Here is a 16,009-nt window from a genome sequence, read left to right on the forward strand (position 1 = left end):
CAGTAGTAGAATCTCGCATCAACTGAGGTAAATAAACTATCTATATATTCGTCTCCTTTTCGTGAATTAAAACTAAGGTTTCTTTAATAACCTGCTTTTATCGAACACTAACTTTGAATAAGAGGGTTCGAAGACGGGCTCCTACAAGAATGTTATTATAATTGTTATTATTATTATTATTATTATTATTATTATTATTGATGCGGAGTCTGTTCACATTTCCTCTAACTAGTTAGCAGATATAGTTTTTCTTTTTTTTTTATTATTATTTATTATTTTGATGGTCATGCATTATTAATTAATGTTTTTTCCTTTTTTTTCAAAAAAATGAATTAGTTGTTTTAGAGTCTAGACTCTTGTAACCAGCTGTTTATAATAAACTAGTAAAATAAAAGGGTCATTCACATTTAAATATGTATAGACACTTAGTTATATGTTTCATGTCGGTGAATTTCTAATATAGTCATAATAAGGTAAAGTGTTTTACAAAATCTTAAAATATAATCAGACTGTTTCACTGAGCCAATGCTTTGAAACTAAATCCTTAATGCTTCCTAATTTAATCATAAACCCTAAACCCCAAATTATATTAATTACCCGTTTTTTTTAAGTCAGTGATTAACTCTAGCGTATCTTTATATATACTTGATAGGATAAACCGTTGTGATTCTCCGCGTCATTCACTACTCGATTCAGTGTTTGCGTAATCGCCTTCTTATTGAGGTGAGTTTACATATCCCCCTTTATTCATCTTTTAAATTTTGGGGGTGGCATGTATACCCTATTTGAATTACTCATTTTTATTTCCACATCTATCTATAACACAATTCAATATATTTTTGTGTGTGATTATTGCATGTTCTATGTGCTTAATTGTTTATTTTATGTTTGGTGGTTGGTATCTCATCCTCATCTATCCTCATCTAGTATGATCATAAATTTACCCAAGTACATTGATTTTGTATCAATAAGAACGGGTCCACATCTATTTAGTTGTTTACATTCTCATAAGAATTGTAATACTCATCATTTACATATGAATTTTGGTTTTTATCTATATATATATTATATCAACCAAAACTTATGTACTCTCACCAACATTCGTGTTGACAAACTTTATTTTTATACATGCTACAGGTACAAGTAATTTACATTGTTCAAGATCGAAGAAATTAGTTTTACCTTAGGATATTCCTCAAAATACAAATGCATGATGTAATTATCTCTTACTATTAAATTTATGTACTTGTTTGATGTTAATGAATTTAAATAATTATTGTCACTTTAATTAGTGTCTTTTGAGCTACTGTCCAATCAATACGTTACGCTCCGGCATGTTCCGCCGCCTTTGGTCGGGGTGTGACAAATTTGTTGTGTGGCCATGCTGCTCGTGAAAGTCACAGTATCTTGTCATATCAGAATTCGGCCTTGGTTTGTACGACAGAGGCGTTTTTAACTCAATGCCTTCCGAATACATGATCTGTATACGGTTCTTCGTCAAAGGCGTCTATCTATTGTAAATATGTGGGTGCGCCTTTTTTTGTTTTTATGTGCCTCAGTTGAAGTGGTGTCTTTTGGTTGAGGCTTTTGGTTTATCCGTGACCACACAGAGCCAATTTTCTTGCCATGGCGGGCTCGATTGATATCGTTCCGCGCGTCCGTGCGCGACAGTTATTTTCCCAAACTTTTTTCTGTTCGCTCATATTGTTTAGCCGCTGTCATGATAGTGTCTGATTTACATAAAATTATACATATTTTTAGCATCAAATAATCTCTAAAACTGCTTGTCTACTTTACCAATCCTAATCGTTCTACTTTACCAAACTGCTTGTCTACTTAAATTGACATTCTCGTGGTAGCATGATATTAAGCATATGATGGACTTGAAAATACGCATGCTACTTTCTTTTATGTCATAGAATATGTTCACTTAGAAATGAGAGACTATTCTATCATATATTATTAGGACAAGTTTGTCACATGTTTATTTAATAATCATCAAGGAAAAATGGAGTGGATTCTTGATCTTAGATGGTAACCTTCATATAATTGAATTACTCATTTAGAATTTCTCTTCTTGTCACCTATATATTATATATAAGTATTTTTATTTTATAAAAAGTTTGGAAATCAACCCAAAATGATTAAAACTCTCCTATTACATTAAAACAAAGATTCATTATTGGAAACATTTGTGCCCATGGATCGATACTTGGTTCTTACCAATACTATTCTGCATATACGATATGTACACTTGCCTATTTTGTGTGTGTTTAGTTTTTGTAGAAATCACTTTTATAAACTTAAAACACGATCTTGTGCAAAGCTAAATCTCTCATCCATTATAATTTTACTAGCACGCGCAGCACAACACATCAAGTTTTTGGCGCCGTTGCCGGGGACACGGTACAAATTTTTAACTTTTATTTTTTTTTTCTTTTTACTTATTATTATATTATAATTAATTATTTTAAGGCTAGCCTAACCTTTACTTTAGATTAATTAACTTATACCTTAGTTTAGTTTTAAAATAGCTTAGCCTAACTTTTAGTTTAACTTAAAATAACCTTTTGTTTAATTTAAATAGTTTAAATTTGATTTAACCCCATGCATGTCCTCTACAATCAGACTCAAGCTTGTTTCTCCAATTTCTTAATCGGAATGACTCTTTCATTGACGAACACGTAAACGGACTGCATAAACCGTTTAAACAATCAAAGACGAGTTAGTAGACGCCACCACATCAGGGGAAAATCAAATTGAAGAAATGATGGAAGCACAAAACAATGAACCAAACATGAGCCAGTATGCAAAGCCAACCCCCGAAGGCTACGACACTGGAGTGGCTCCACCAGATACCACCGAACATTTCGAAATCAAATCAAGCACCATTAATATGGTGTAAAATTCAGTTCAATTTCATGGTGTCCTCGACGGAGACCCTCTTTCTCACATATCTCAATTCCTACAAATCTGTGGAACCTTTAAGATTCAAAACTATTTAGAAGATCAGATCAAACTCAAACTCTTTTCTTTCTCTCTAAGGGGTCAAGCATTAGAATTAATAGAATTCCTTCCTTCCGTTTCCATCACCAACTGGGACCAGATGGTTGAACAGTTTCTCCTCAAATACTTTCCACTTGCTAAAACTGCCAAATACCGAGCCATCATTACCGGATTCTGGACCGATGATGATGAGTCGTTACACGCAGCATGGGAGAGATACAAAAGTCTTCTGAGAAGATGCCCACACCATGGACTGAGCATATGGTTGAAAGTACAAATTTTCTTTGACGCACAATCCAGTAAAAACAAACAGGCCATCGATCAAGTCGCCGGTGGAGACCTGGGATCCAAATCACCTAACGAAGCATTTAAAATCATGGAGAATGCAGCAAAGAAGAGTTTCGCTTATAACCCACCAAGATCTACACCAACACATAAAGGAATGCATCACGTCGATTCCAACACTCTTGTCACCGCACAGCTTGAAGCCCTTTCAAAAAAATCCGAACAACTTCATGCCGAACTATCAAAAACCAAGATCACATGTGATACCTGTGGAGGAACTCATAAGATGAGTGACTACAAACAAGTCATTATGGCTATGGAAGAAGTTGACTTCATCGCCCGTCAAAATAACGTTTCAGCAACAACTACAATCCAGGATGGAGAAACCACCTGAATTTCAGTTGGAAGGACGGAGGTAACACTCAGACCCTACCCGGATTCAAAAAGAGGCCGATGAACCAATCCTTCCAACCTAAACCTCAATTCCAAGAACAAAGTTCCAGTAGCCATCAGAATTCGAGCTACTCAAAAATTGAAGAAACGTTGATCCAAATCATGACCCAAACAAATGAAGCAGAAAAGAAGCATCATTACAGAATCTCGAGACTCAAATCGGACAAATTTCCCAACAATTGTCTAAAAGACCACCTGGTACTCTTTCAAGCAACACAATCACCAATCCAAATGTGACAGCTAACGCTGTTACACTAAGAAGTGGCACGACCACTGTTGCCTCACAAACTTCAGTTATGGAGAAGGAAACCCCTGACAAAACGCATGAGATACTACTTCCAACAGACACCTTACAACCTAAGGAACCAGTCTGAACTTATGTTCCACCTATTCCATACCCTGGACGTCTGAAACAGGACAGATTGGAAGCTCAGTACGGGAAGTTTTTAGAACTCTTCAAACAACTCCACATCAACATCGCTTTTGTAGAAACCATTACTCAAATGCCAAAGTATGCAAAGTTTCTCAAAGAAGTGCTGAAAAACAAAAAAGAAGCTGAAGGAGCTCTCACATATCACCTTTAGTGAAGAATGTTAAGCTATCCTCCAAAAAAAGCTGCCACCAAAAATGACCGATCCAGGGAGCTTTACTATCCCTTGTCTCATAGGAAATTTGTCTGTTAGCAATGCCCTGGTTGACTTAGGAGCTAGTATTAACTTAATGCCTTATGAGGTTTTTGCAAAACTAGGGATAGGAGAACCAAAGCCCACCTGCACGAGCATTCAGCTAGCTGACCGATCCGTTAAATATCATTGGGGCATTGTTGAAAACATGCTTGTCAAAATTGACAAATTTGCTTTCCCAGTAGATTTTGTAATTCTAGACATGGAGGAAGACAAAAGTGTACCTCTTATTTTAGGAAGACCCTTTTTAGCCACTGCAAAGGCTATTATTGATGTTTGCACCGGCAAACTCACTCTCAGGGTCAATAACGAGGCTATCACTCTTGACATAGGAAAATCTATGCAACATCCACAACATCACGATGACACATTATATTGTGTTGACATCATCGATTCTATCGTGAGCTGCTATGTGTGGAAATATTCTGTTAACACCCCACTAGAAACACAAATCTTAACTGACATTATCACTAAACCTATTTTAGAACACGATAATCTCAATAGTTATCAAGAAACATCAAAATTAGTATGTGAGATTTACCGAATGCAATGAAAAATCAAAACCATCAATCAAAGAACCACCAGCCTTAGAGCTAAAAGAACATCCAAATCATCTCGAATACGCTTTTCTAGAAAAAGACTCTCAACTCCCAGTAATTATTTCCTCTCACCTTTCAAAAAAAAGAGAAAGACGAAGTTTTTAAGGTTCTAAAGAACCATAAGAAGGCTATCGCATGGAAGATCATGAATATCAAGGGCATCAATCCTTCCTTTTGTACTCACAAAATCCTCATGGAGGAAGAATACAAGCCCGTGGTCCAACATCAAAGACGTCTCAATCCCAACATGCAAGACGTGGTGAAGAAAGAAGTAATCAAACTCCTTGATGCCGGATTAATCTACCGAATCTCATATTCACCTTGGGTTAGTCCAGTGCAAGTAGTACCCAAGAAGGGAGGAATGACAGTTGTAATGAACTAGAAGGACGAGCTGATACCAATGAGGACTATCACAGGCTGGCGAGTTTGCATTGACTACCGGAGGCATAATGACGCCACGAGAAAATATCATTTTCCACTTCCTTTTATCGATCAAAGGTTTGAATGTTTATCTGGAAAAATGTTCTACTGTTTTCTTGATGGATTCTCCGGATACTTTCAAATTCCAATTGCTCCTTAATATCAGGGGAAAACCACCTTTACATGTCCGTATGGCACATTTGCCTACCGAAGAATGCCATTTGGACTATGTAATGCTCCGGACACCTTCCAACGTTGCATGGTGGCCATCTTTCATGAAATGATTGAACACTCTATGGAAGTTTTCATGGACGACTCCTCAGTCTTTGGAGACTCCTTCGATCATTGTTTGAAGAACCTACACAAAATGTTAGCTAGGTGTGAAGAAGTAAACTTAGTACTTAACTGGGAGACATGTCACTTTATGGTCAAAGAGGGCATTGTTCTTGATCATAAGATATCCCAAGCAGGACTAGAAGTTGATAGGAAACAATATCCAAACTTTCGCCAACAACTTCAGTCAAAGCCATTAGAAGTTTTCTAGGTCATGCAAGATTCTATCGTCGTTTCATAAAAGACTTCTTCAAAATCGCTAGACCTATGACCAAATTTCTGGAGCAAGACACACTGTTTGTCTTCTCTAAAGAATGTGTTAAATCATTCAACATATTAAAAGACAAACTTGTCAACGCACCAATCATGACTACACCCGATTGGGCCATTCCATTCGAGATCATGTGCGATGCAAGTGACTTTGCAGTTGGAGCCGTACTCGGACAACGCAAAGAAAAAAATTTTCACCCAATTTACTATGCTAGTAAAACTCTTAAATGATGCGCAATAAAATTACAAAAAAAAAACAAAAAAAGAGTTATTAGCGGTAGTTTTTGCCTTCGAAAAATTTAGATCCTACCTAGTTCTTTCCAAAACCATAGTTTGCACCGACCATGCCGCTATAAGATACCTCTTCAACCAGCAAGATGCCAAACCCAGACTTATCTGTTGGATTCTAATACTACAAGAGTTCGACATAAAAGTCAAGAACAAGAAAGGAGCAGAGAATGTGGCCGTAGACCATCTTTCACGCTTAGAATACCCAGCTTCAAAAGAACATCACGAGGAAATTATCAATGAAATTGTCCACATGAAGTTCTCATGCATATCCAAGCAGTCGTGTAGGGGGGAGGATGAAAGTCCTTGGTTTGACGATTTCACAAACTATTTATCCTGTAGAATCTTAAGAAAAGGGCTAACTCACCAACAGCGGAAGAAATTCTTCTCTAACCTTAAGTTCTGTTTTGGGGAAGATCCATACTTGTTTAGTATATGTGCCGATCAGGTTGTTCGTAGGTGTGTATCAGGAAAAGAAACCTTGGATATCCTCAAACACTGCCATGAAGAACCTACTGGAGGACACCACAGTACCGCCACCATGGTTAGGAAAGTGTTTTATGCAGTATTTTTCTGGACCATCATATATAAGGACACACATGCTTTGATCCAAGAATGTGATGCTTGTCAAAGAGCCGGAAACATCTCAGCCAAAAATGAGATGGCTCAAAATGACATTCAAATTTGTGAAGTCTTTGATGTATGGGGGATAGATTTCATGGGCCCATTTCCTAACTCATTCGGAAATAAGTACATCCCTGCAGCAGTCGACTACGTGTCTAAATGGGTAGAAGCACAAGCTCTTCCCAGAAATGATGCTAGATTAGTTGTACATTTTCTGAAAATTTATTTTCACGTTTCAGTACTTTGAAAGCTCTAATTAGCGAAAGAGGAACTCACTTCTGCAACGCTTTAATGGATATAGTCTTAACACGATATAGAGTTTACAACCGATTGGCAACACCGTATCACTCTCAGACTAGCGGGCAAATAGAGGTCTCGAATCGAGGAATAAAAAGGATCCTCGAAAGAACTATAGGAATGAATCGCTAAAAATTGGGCAGAAAAGTTAGCTGACGCTTTGTGGGCCCTCAGGACAGCCTACAACCCCCCCCCCCCCCCCACCCATAAGAACAACATTGTTCAAACTCGTTTATGGGAAAGCATGTCATCTACCCGCAGAACTAAAGCACAAAGCTTACTGGGCTCTTAGAGCAGTAAATTTTAATCTAACATCCACCGGTAAAAACCGAGAAGATCAAATTCACGAGCTAGAAGAACTAAGAGCGCTGACTTGTGAAAACTCCTGGTCTTACAAAGAAAAGATGAAACGATTACACGACGCCCATTTGAAAGGAAATAAAAAGTTTCAAATTGGCGATCGAGTACTGTTATATAACATCTATTCCCAGGAAAACTGAAATCTCGTTGGACAGGTCCATACATAGTCTAATCAGTTTTTGACTATGGGACAGTCGAGATCACAAATTCTAACGTCCACAGGTTCATGGTTAATGGAGATCGAATAAAACCATACATCGACGGGCCATTTGAAGATGTTTTGGAGGTAGTAATCCTTGGCCAAAACCAATGAACATACAAGAAGAAAGGTCTGGCCAAGACCTTCATTAAACTAGGCCTTGTAAATATGTTCCTTTGTATTGTTTTAATAAAAATAAATACATAAAAATTATTATTAATGTCTCAACACGGGGGCGTGCTCCTAGAATCACGGTCCCGTACCACAATGTGCGGGCCGAAATCTTTGCTGCAAAAATCTTAGTCAGACTGAATTGTAACAATATTATCAGTCCAAAAACATGGGACCGTGCTTCTATAAGCACGGAGTCGTGCCTAACAATTGCTTGGCTATAAATTGAACCTCTTACAAATGCATTTCTTGCACCAAACCAAACACAAACACTCTCCCTTGAGATCACAAAATGCCTGCTGAGATAAACGAAGAAATTTCCGTTCCTTGCCAACAGAGTAACGAAACCCGACACGTATCCAAAACCTAGCTTCTAATGAAACTTCAAGAACTCGTCAAGGAACTCACCGAGATGAATCTCCTTGCGGAGATGTGTTGATGTGTAGTGAAACACACTTACTTTCCGTATCATTTTTATCATGTTTTAATTACTTTTTAGTTTAATTATTAAGTTTTATGGTTTGTTTATGCTTGATATTACAAAGATGACTGTTTTCTTGTAGGTTATGAAGTTTGGTGGAAAAAAGAGTTAAATTGAAGAGTTTAGGGGCTTAATTGTGCAACTTTCAAACTTATAAGTCAAGGCCCGACCCAAGCCCACATCTTAAAAGCCTTTTATAATATTATATTAACTTAATAACAAGAGTTTCCAGCCAATTCATTGATCACAAACCCGAAATCAAAGAAAAAAAAAACCTAAATCCTAGAAACCCTAATCTGCCGATCGGAACAACTGTAGCAGCGGCTGGAAAAAGAAAAAAAGAGGCGGCTGAGGGGCTTTGGCGGCTGGAGAAGAAAAAAAAGGCTTGGGGTGATCTTGGGCAGCTGCTAGGGGTCTTTTACATTGTTTGTTTCAGCCATATAACTTTAGTAATTCATCCATAAACTTTACTTTTTGTTCAAGAACCCTAACTTTGTTAAATTGATCTTTTGCTTTGGATTGTTTTGCAATTCATTGATTGTTTGTCTTGTGATTGATATTGTTTGGATCTTGAATGAGTTTGATTATGTTTATGATGATGTTTGTGATGTTTTTCTTAAGTATATGTGGCTGTCCAAAATCAATGAGTAGCTAAACTTGTTTGTTCTACCTAGGATAGATGATTGTTGAATAGTTTAGACTTGTTTAATGGATTGTTAATGTTCAAGACTTGAATTATTGATGTAAAGTTTAACTAAACCATAAATTAGATTGTGTGTGATGGCTGTGTTTTATTTGTTATTACTTATAATCCTCTTGCATTAGTTAATTGAATTGGTTTTGATTAATTGATTGCTTGTTAGACTCTTGACTTGGTGTTTCGGGTTTATTTGCGGGGTGTACAACCGTAGGGATAAATGGGTAATATAATCATCTAAAATCAGTTAAAATACACCTTCTTTGAGACCGAGAGGTGATAAGAAGTAATATTGTCTCATTGCTTTTACTTGTTAGAATTAAGACCGCGCGAGAGCGGGTTTTTGTCTTATCAAGTTTGAGTGTTTATGTGCAATTAGTTGGTTTAATTTGAGTTAAGTTAAATTGTTCCTCTATCCTTGGTGACGTAGTATTCGTTTCCATTAGGCTAGTGTGTCGGTGAGACCGAGAGGTGAGTCGTCATTTGAACACGTTAATAATTGTTTTTCCGGTTTATCCTTTAAAATCAACTAAAATAAGTTAGAGTTTGTTAGAGAGACTGAGAGGTAATTTGACTTTCTTAAACAAGTTTTAGTTGTGTCATCTTTTATAACCGGTTTCATGAATATTTTCAATCCGTTGTCTTGTTATTTCTATCAACATGATTCATTCCTAGGTAGACGTCTTTATTCATTGAATTTAAATCAAAGTTTTCAAAGTTTTGTTAAAAGTTTTCATTCAGTTAAGTTAATTAGTTAAAATAAATTATAAAATAAATTAATTAAGTATTTTTGGTGAGGTTTGGTTAGAGTTTCGTATTTATAAACGTTTTCACGTGTCTTCGAGTTCGATGTCCGGACTTTCCTTATCTGTGCTATACGCGATCGGTACACTTGCCGTTTGTGTGAAATAGGATAGATTGTTTGGTTTTTAAAGCTTAGTTGCGACTTGTGTTTTATTTAATATATATTTTCGCACATCAAGTTTTTGGCGCCGTTGCCGGTGACACGGTTAGAGGCGTAGTAAGAATGACTCGAGTTAAGACTTGCCTTGTTTACTACTTGTCTTTCTTATTTGTTTTGTTTGTTAGTTTAAAATAGTTTAGCTAATTAATATTTCTTTTATTTATTTTAATAGTTGTATGCGACGTACTCGATCTCTAGGACCACCAGAAGTTGAAGGATTTCCCTAACCAGAGAGAGCTTCTTGAGAGATGTCGTACAAAACCGTCTTCCAGTTCATCTACATCCGTCGGTTATACGTTTTCTTTTCCTACTTTTTCTGAACCCGTCATTAGGGATAGGATTATGGGCGACGCGAATCCACTACCGAGGAGGACAGTTGCAGATCGGGCTCGTCCGGTCGATGCTGGCGCGAGATCCAGCATTGCTCCACCAGCTATAGTAGTTCAAACGACTTGGCAGATTCCATCTAACGTTCTGAACACGATTGCTCATTCTGCTCAGTTTCACGGGTTGCTCCACGAGAACCCGCATTCTCATCTCACTCGTATTGCACGTATCTGCGACACGTTTCATCTTGCCGGCGTATCCGAGGACGCATAAAACTCCGAATCTTTCTGTTCTCACTCGTTGATCATGCGAGTCTGTGGCTTGAGTCCCTTCCACAGGGATCCATTGCTACTTGGGCTGCCATGCAGACCCAATTTCTTGAAAAATACGATCCTCCGGCTAAGGCCGCTCGTTTGCGTAACCAGATTCATTCTTTCCAGATGGAGGACGCCGAGAGCTTCTACGAGGCGTGGGAAAGGTTCAAAAATCTACTTGCGTTATGTCCAAACCACGGCCTACAAGACTGGGCGGTTGTTGAGAAGTTCTACAACGGAGTGACGTACGCAACTCAGAGTATGCTCGACACAGCTTTGAGGAGGTAACCTACTAACAACGAATGATCGGATGAGTGCATTGCCTTGTTTAACGTTTTAGCAATGAGTGGATACCAGCGACCACCAATTAAGAGTACCAAAACCGTCGATTCCCTATCACGCGGCATGCATTCGGTCGACACGAGCACCGCATTTGCGGCACAAGTTGAAGCATTAGCAAAGATCGTGAAGGACTTGCAGGTGGAAAGTAAGTTATGCGAGATCTGTAGAGGGGGGCACGATACCGTTCAATGCCCCGTAGGTTTCCAGGATGAGGCAGTCGACTTCGTTAATAATCCAAATCGAAATCAACATTCTTTCAATTCTTATAATTCGGGGTGGAAAGGTAACCAAAATTCCAACTGGAGGAACGGAAATCAGTCCGGCTTCTAGCAACGTCAGAGCCTATTCCAGGATTCCGGTGAGGGACCGAGTAGTGGGGAGAAGAAGCCCACGTTAGAGGAGATGATGGCACAGCAGACACAGATGTTGTCGCAACTCATGACTCAAGAGGACTCCCGTCACAAAGAAACTCAAGAGAAATTCCGGGAGCACGAGACATTCATGAGAAATCAAGGAGCTTCAATTCAAAATCTTGAGCATCAGATGGGAGAGATAGCAAGTCGTCTAAATGAAAGGTCGCCAGGTACACTTCCAAGTAACACTGAACAAAATCCGAAGGCATTAGCGAAGGCTGTGACGACAAGGAGCGGTGCGGGGGCACGTAGCGAGCCCGTGATTCAAGAGGCGACGAGAGGAGTCGTTAACAAGCCTGTGGTAGATGTGGAGGAGCAGGTAGACGAGGAGATTCAGTTGGAGTCTCCACCGGCCGAGGTGCATCAAAGGGACAGACCCGGAAGTTCAGCACAGGCCGAGAACCAACCATTACCCAGCACACCACCGAGAGTCTACAAACCTAGACTCCCATTTCCCGGGAGAGTCCGTAGGGATAGAGACGAGGAGCAAAACTCCAAATTTCTTGATCTTCTAAAGCAACTTCATCTTAATATTCCTTTCCTTGAGGCACTTACGCAAATGCCCAAATACGCAAAGTTTCTTATGGATATTCTTTCAAACAAAGAGAAGTTAGCCGAAGTCTCTTCCATTCCTCTGAGTGCTGGTTGCTCTGCAGTCTTGTAGAGAAAGTTACCAGAAAAGATGTCCGATCCTTGGAGTTTCACAATTCCCTGCATCTTGAGTGATAATACGGTCGTCCATGCGCTGGCGGATCTTGGTGCCAGTATTAATCTCATGCCGTATTCCGTGTATCGCAAGTTGGGACTAGGCGAACCAAGGCCTACCCGTATGAGTATCCAGCTTGCTGATCGTTCTGTGAAATACCCCCGAGGGGTGGTCGAGAACATGCTTGTTCGTGTCGACAAGTTCATCTTCCCGGTGGACTTTGTCATCCTGGACATGAACGATGACGATAGTGTCCCACTCATCATGGGCCGGCCATTCCTTGCCACTGCACAGGCATTGATCGATGTCTGCGAGGGTAAATTAATCTTAAGAGTTGGGGATGAGAACGTCACCTTTGACGTTCGACAGTCACTGAAACACCCCAAGTCTGCTGATGACTCCTTATACTTCATTGATACCATCATGGAGCATGTCGGGGAGTTTTTCAGCGAAATTTGTGGAGGATCTGCCTCCGACACCCAGATTCTCGATAGGGAGGTTCCGGAGATTGAAATGGTTGCCGTGACCAATCAGTCCTTAAATGACGACACCGAGTCGCATACCCCTGAATCTGGCGTGTCTGCTGAGATCGTACGAGACGATCCGAGGGACCGACCTTCACTCGAGAGTCCTCCTATTTCCTTAGAGCTTAAGGATTTACCTTCCCACCTTGAGTATGCTTTTTTAGATGAAGAGAGGAAGCTTCCGGTTATCATTGCATCTGCGTTGACCAAGGTCGAGAAGGAGAAGTTGTTGAGGGTGCTACGAGAGCACAAGGAGGCTATTGCTTGGAAGATTATCGACATCAAGGGTATCAACCCTTCGTTCTGCACTCATAAAATCCTCATGGAGGAAAATTTCAAAACTGTCGTCCAGCCGCAACGGCGGCTCAATCCGAAAATGCAAGAGGTCGTAAAGAAGGAGATCATTAAACTCCTTGATGCGGGGATCATTTTCCCCATTTCTGATAGTGCTTGGGTGAGTCCAGTCTAAGTGGTTCCTAAAAAGGGTGGCATGACTGTCGTCACCAACGAGAGGAACGAGCTTATTCCCACGAGGACTGTGACAGGAAAGCGAGTCTGCATCGACTATCGCCGACTGAATGATGCCACCAGGAAAGACCACTTTCCTCTCCCGTTCATTGATCAGATGTTAGAGCGTTTAGCATGTCAGCAGTACTACTGCTTCCTAGATGGTTTCTCCGGGTACTTCCAGGTTCTGATAGCTCCCGACGACCAGGAGAAAACCACTTTCACCTACCCTTACGGAACGTTTGCTTACAAACGTATGCCGTTCGGACTCTTAACGCTCCGGCCACATTCCAGAGGTGTATGGTGGCCATTTTCCATGATATGATCGAGGACTCCATAGAGGTGTTCATGGACGATTTTTCCGTATTTGGGAGTTCCTTCGATCATTGTTTATCAAATCTCGAGAGGATGATGTCCCGCTGCGTTGACACCAACCTAGTCCTTAACTGGGAGAAATGTCATTTCATGGTTCGCGAGGGCATTGTTCTAGGTCATCGAAACTCACTTGCGGGGATAGAGGTTGACCGGGTAAAGGTCGAGACCATTTCTAATCTTCCCCCGCCTACTTTTGTGAGATCAATTCGTAGCTTTCTAGGTCATGCCGGGTTCTACCGCCGGTTCATCAAAGATTTTTCTAAAATCGCGAGACCCATGACCAAACTTTTGGAGAAGGATGCTCCATTTATTTTTTCTGAGCAGTGTATCGAGGCGTTTGATCTTCTAAAAGACAAACTAGTTAACGCCCCGATCATGGTTGCTCCCGACTGGTCGTTACCATTCGAAATGAAGTGTGACGCAAGCGAATTCGCAGTCGGAGCTGTTCTTGGACAACGGAAGGATAAGCATTTACATCCGATCTACTATGCGAGCCGGACCTTAAATGGCGCACAGGAAAGCTATACCACCACCGAAAAAGAGCTTTTAGCTGTGGTGTTCGCTTTCGACAAATTTAGGTCCTATCTGGTTTTGTCCAAAACGATTGTTTATACGGATCATGTTGCTATTAGATATCTTTTCAGTAAACAGGATGCTAAGCCTAGTCTTATCCGATGGATCCTGTTGCTTCAAGAGTTCGATATAGAGATCCGTGATAAAAAGGGGGCCGAGAATGTGGTGGCTGACCATCTTTCACGACTAGAGGGAGTTGATTTAGGAGATTCAGGAGTTAGGATCGACGATCGTTTTCCGACGGAGAGTCTGATGTTCGTTACTGCATAAGAGGAAGGTTTTCCATGGTTTGCTGATTTCGCGAACTATCTCGCTGACGGATACCTCCCAAAGATGCCTTACCAGCAAAAGAAGAAATTCTTTGCTGACATCAAATTTTACCTTTGGGACGATCCATATCTTTTCCGCATTGGTGCTGATCAGCTTATTAGAAGGTGTGTGGATATCAAGGAAGGATGGCAAATTTTGAGCCATTGTCATGTGGGACCGACTGGAGGTCACCACGCTGTTAATTCTACGGCAAAGAAAGTCTTTGATTCTGGTTTTTACTGGCCGTCTATCTTTAAGGATGCTCATCTGTTCGTTAAGAGTTGTGATCGTTGCCAGCGTGTAGGCAACATTTCTTCGCGACACGAAATGCCCCAGAATGCCATTCAAGTTTGTGAGGTTTTTGATGTCTGGGGTATTGATTTCATGGGACTGTTTCCATCTTCACGTGGAAACAAATACATACTCGTGGCCGTCGATTACGTGTCTAAGTGGGTTAAGGCCAAAGCTCTACCCACCAATGATGCCCGAGTGGTAGTCCGTTTTCTGAAAAGTCTATTTGCTCGTTTTGGAGTCCCGAAAGCCTTGATCAGTGATCGAGGTACTCACTTTTGCAACTCGCAGATGGATAAGGCGTTGAAGCGTTATGGGGTCACCCATCGGCTTGCGACCGCCTACCACCCACAGACTAATGGGCAAGTGGAAGTGAGTAATCGGGGAATCAAACGTATTCTCGAGAAAATGGTAGGTTCAAATCGTCGGGATTGGTCCGACAAATTAGATGACACTCTGTGGGCCTTCTGTACAGCCTACAAGACTCCGACTGGTTCCACACCATCACTCGGGAGACAGCCCGAGTTGTAGTGTTTGTATTATGATTCTCTTTATTATCTGTTTTTATTTGTATTATTTTTATTTTTATTTATAAAAACATAAAAATACAAAAAAAATAAATATTTAATAAAAATCAAAAAAATTAAAAAATTCAAAAACACAAAAATATATTTATTTCTTATGTTTTTGTTTTCTGTTTTGTACGCCGCTACATGCGAGCGAGTTTGAGTTTTTACAGGTATTATTATGCGCATGGTAGCTCTGATAGCGTTTTGGAACTGGTTCACCCGAGGTTGCGGCCGCGAATGAAATGCTATATGGTCGTTCGTTCGAATCATACACAGCTGATGAAGAATTTGCATATAAACCAGGGGAGTAACCCGTTCTCTATTTTAATTTCTGTTCTTTCACGTTTTAGTTTTATGCTTTACATTTTATTTATTTTTTTTCTTTTCCTTGTTCTCATCGAGGACGATTTCGTTTTAAGTGTGGGGATGGGAATTTATTTTACTTAGTTGTAGAGAAAAAATAATAATAAAAAAAAATTTTAAAAATTTAAAAAAATAAAAAGTTTTCACTTGTTTTTTGTTTTCGTATGTTGTTTAAGTTAAAAAAATGTCCCTTGTTTTTAGCTTCCGTTGCATTAAAGTGGGAGATGATGATATTTATCGGAAATCAGTTTTTCAAACTACTAATA

The sequence above is a fragment of the Bidens hawaiensis genome, unplaced genomic scaffold (genome assembly GCF_021521415.1).
Source record: "Bidens hawaiensis isolate Kalapana, Puna unplaced genomic scaffold, B.hawaiensis_p1.1 tig00029353_1, whole genome shotgun sequence".
Classification (NCBI taxonomy): Eukaryota; Viridiplantae; Streptophyta; class Magnoliopsida; order Asterales; family Asteraceae; genus Bidens; species Bidens hawaiensis.